Raw genomic sequence first — 3,608 nt, 5'->3', positions numbered from 1 at the left:
AAGGCATATAGACCTCCTGTAAAACTTGTTACGAATGAAGAGGCCTGTGGACCACAAGTAATAAAAATATAAAATAGATTCAATCTAATGCTCATCGACAAAAAATGGAGCCCATCAATTTACAACAGGCCAAGGCCTACATGCTGAGACGGATGTAATGAATCCAAGGACTTCAAGAAATGAATAATTCTCTTGTACAATTACAAATCTTGAACTATGATCTTCTCTGACTTATAACTTATTTATAAAAATAAAAAATAAAAATTATAGATGTTTGCAAAATATGGTAAAACATCAGCAAGATTTATTTAGATTTCGTTTCTTTATGCTTGATATTTTTTCCTTTTAATTGGCCTTTTTGAATAGGAACTAAATCTCTTGCTCACGGAGTTTCCCCATTCATCTATTTCATACCTGATCTGATATAAACGGTCATAATTAAAATATGAGTTATGTCTTTTAAAATTGAATTATTCGCCATATTAATTATGACTGTTCAGATTGAAATATACATAAAATGAATGGATAGATGAACCCTCAGGTGGGCAGGAGATTTCAGTTCCTTTTGAATATCTCGTCAAAGTCAACCACATTTTCCTTAATTGATATTGTGTTTATTAGCTGCACCAGAAAAATATAAAAATACAAATGAGCATTTGATGCTTTGCTATTTGGATATGTATTTATTTTTTTATTATCTAAAAACACTTTTTTTTTCAGTAACACACTAAATACTAATTAATATATAATCAAAATGCAAACAATCAAGGACAATTTCCCCATTGTTTCCTCGAACATTCATATACTAATCTCAATCATAAGAGTTCAGGGGAGGAGGTTTATTTTTTTTTTTTTTTTTTTTTTTTGGAAAAATCTATGACAGAAGCTGTCAGGATCAGTGTAATAAAATGTGATCTACGTGACCACATATGCGTATTCGGTTGTAATCTGTATATAAATTTAGAGTAGGGTTAAAATGCCCCATTGTTTTTTACTTTGGATATAAACTTTTTTCTATCTTCCGGCAAACTTAGGTTTTTTATAGTTTTCTTACAATATTGATGAGGTGTATATAATCCTAGAACTTGTGATCAATGTTTTTATCAATACAAACCTTAACGGTAAAACCATTAACCTTAATAAAAAAAAAAAAAATCTGAACCGTGGTAATGCTGGTAACTTTCAAAGACGGTGCAATTTGCTTTTGATTCTTGGTCCATTCTCTAGCACATAATAAGCAGATTTGACAGTGAACAAACCGGTTGACTCTTCCACATTGCATCGTCTATATTTTCTTGTGACAATATTAACCTTGAGTACTGGTCTATTATCTGATGAAATGCTTCAAACTTAGAATGAGCCCTTTGTGTGGTGATCGGTCTGAACAGGCTGCTTGTGTTTGCAGTCTGGAGTACATGACTGAGAGACACTTCCTTGCTCCATGAAAATGTATATAAAGCCTTGAACCGCAATTTAAGGATCCCTTCTCTCCAATCTTCATCCCATAAACTGATCGTGATGTCATCTCTCATTTTTCGGATCATAAAACATTGACAAAATTGTAGTATATACACTCTTCTAGTGGCTTTTGAAAAAATTATGACTCGCACATCCCATTATTTTGTGGCATATAAAGCACTTTTATCATGAATTTTCAAATCTTATCTTCCTTTTTAACCCATTGCCAAATTCATTTGGCTAACATCGCTTGATCAAAATTTTTATGATCTAACATTCCAGGGCCACCCAGATTTTTTGGAGTACAAACAAGGCTCCAGTTTACCAATTGCATGTATTTTCCTTTGATTTCCTAAAAGAAGAAGTTTTATTTTATTTGAGAATGATAATAAAATAATTATTTTTCACTCTAATATATACCATGAGGTGAAAGTTCCTAACCTCATTCTGATACAAAATACAAAATACAAAAATAAAGTACTTCTTATTTACATCCTTATAATTCATCTAACTATTCTTAATTTAAAATTTTCAACGGAAGTGAATTTAACCAAAATCTATTGAAACACTGTAATTTCATATCAGGTACATCACATGGATGTATTATTCTTAGTTCAAACATTCTAAGAACTCAGCAAAAGCACTGAAAGATGAACCTCCTCCTTTCATGGCCTCAATTGCACTCTCCTTCATCTCCACCATCCGATTCCTGAGTTCCACAGCCCCCTGTGACTCGATCATCCATTTCACTTTAGCTTCTAATTCATCCGCCCGCACAAAATCTTCGTCATACCCCTTCAATTCGATGCCGGCCTTTATTTCTTCTACCAAGAACACCTTATTCATCTTCTGCTCTGCATACAACGGCCAACATATCATCGGTACACCGAAACTCACCGCCTCCAGTGTGGAATTCCAACCACAGTGACTCACAAAACCACCAACTGATTCATGTTTTAGAATCTCAACCTGTGGAGCCCAATGTTTTACAATCATGCCCTGATCTCTGGTTCTGTCCAAGAACCCTTCTGGCAACAGTATATCGAGATCTGGGTCAGTGGTTGGTATGGAGATTTTGGAAGGGTCAGGATTTAATGGGCTCCGCACAACCCACAGGAATCTCTGGCCACTATTCTCTAACCCGATTGCAATCTCCTTGAGTTGCTCTACGGGAAAGGAACCCATGCTGCCAAAGCAGAGAAATACCACACTTTCCTTTGGTTGAGCATCCAGCCATGATAGACACGGATGCTGCTCTTCCTTTTTTTCTCTACCAGCAACTAATGGGCCGATGCAATAAATAGATGGTGGGGAACGATTCGGCAAACAGAGCCCATTTTTCAGAGCCATGACAGCTCGAGGCTCCAACGACTCAAATGAATTAATAAGTATTCCCTTTCCCTCTGGCAATCGATCGCAGAGGTGCATCATAAATTTATACTGCTCTGTTTCGGGGTCAGAAAATTCTTTTGGGAGATCCGATGCTGGTAATGGTGGAACACCAGGGAAGAGTAGCGGGGTTTTACCAATGTCCTTTAGAGCACCAATAGAGCGCGTGGCAAAATATGTCGGAAGTTGCAAAATTACAGCCAAGATTGCAGCACCACATGTGTAGAAAAAATAGGCAGGAATGCCTAACTCAGAAGTCACATCTAGTGCATCGACACAAAACATGTCTAGAACAACACCAGAGATCGGTGAGGTTTCAGACTGCTCTACCAGAAACGAGCGAAGACTGTCATTGTTGAGTTTCAACATGTTGAATAAGTTGACAGCTGGTTCCGGGTGCGGGTTTGTCGGAGGGGACTGTGGGAGGATGTGAAATGAGATGCTTGGATTGGAATTGAAAATTTGTGAGACCAAGTCTGATACGGGTCCGACAGTCATCACCGGTATGGAGACGGAGATGCCGCGGCGAACAAACTGCTTGGCTAGTTCTACCATTGGCACAAGGTGACCAGCACCCATGGAGGGATACAAAACCACCTTCTTGCTCTTCATCAATAATTGGTTGATTAAGAGATTTGCTATGTAACACTATGGTTTGAGAAAAGTTTGCAAGTTTGGGGCTTCTCTTATAGCAATTTGTTGTGGCCAAGAATTTGTTTCTGTCAGTGGAAAGAAGCATAGCTGCACACGCAATTAATACG

At 37.4% G+C, this 3,608-nt stretch overlaps 1 pseudogene; it reads right to left on the bottom strand.

The window, feature by feature from the left end:
- Positions 1–1,847: 1,847 nt before the first annotated feature.
- On the bottom strand, positions 1,848–3,608 carry LOC144550946 (anthocyanidin 5,3-O-glucosyltransferase pseudogene; annotated as a pseudogene).

The sequence above is a fragment of the Carex rostrata genome, chromosome 3 (genome assembly GCF_964058835.1).
Source record: "Carex rostrata chromosome 3, lpCarRost1.2, whole genome shotgun sequence".
NCBI classification, from domain to species: Eukaryota; Viridiplantae; Streptophyta; class Magnoliopsida; order Poales; family Cyperaceae; genus Carex; species Carex rostrata.
The sequence above is the reverse complement of the archived record's forward strand: the minus strand, read 5'-3'. Positions and strand labels throughout refer to the sequence as shown.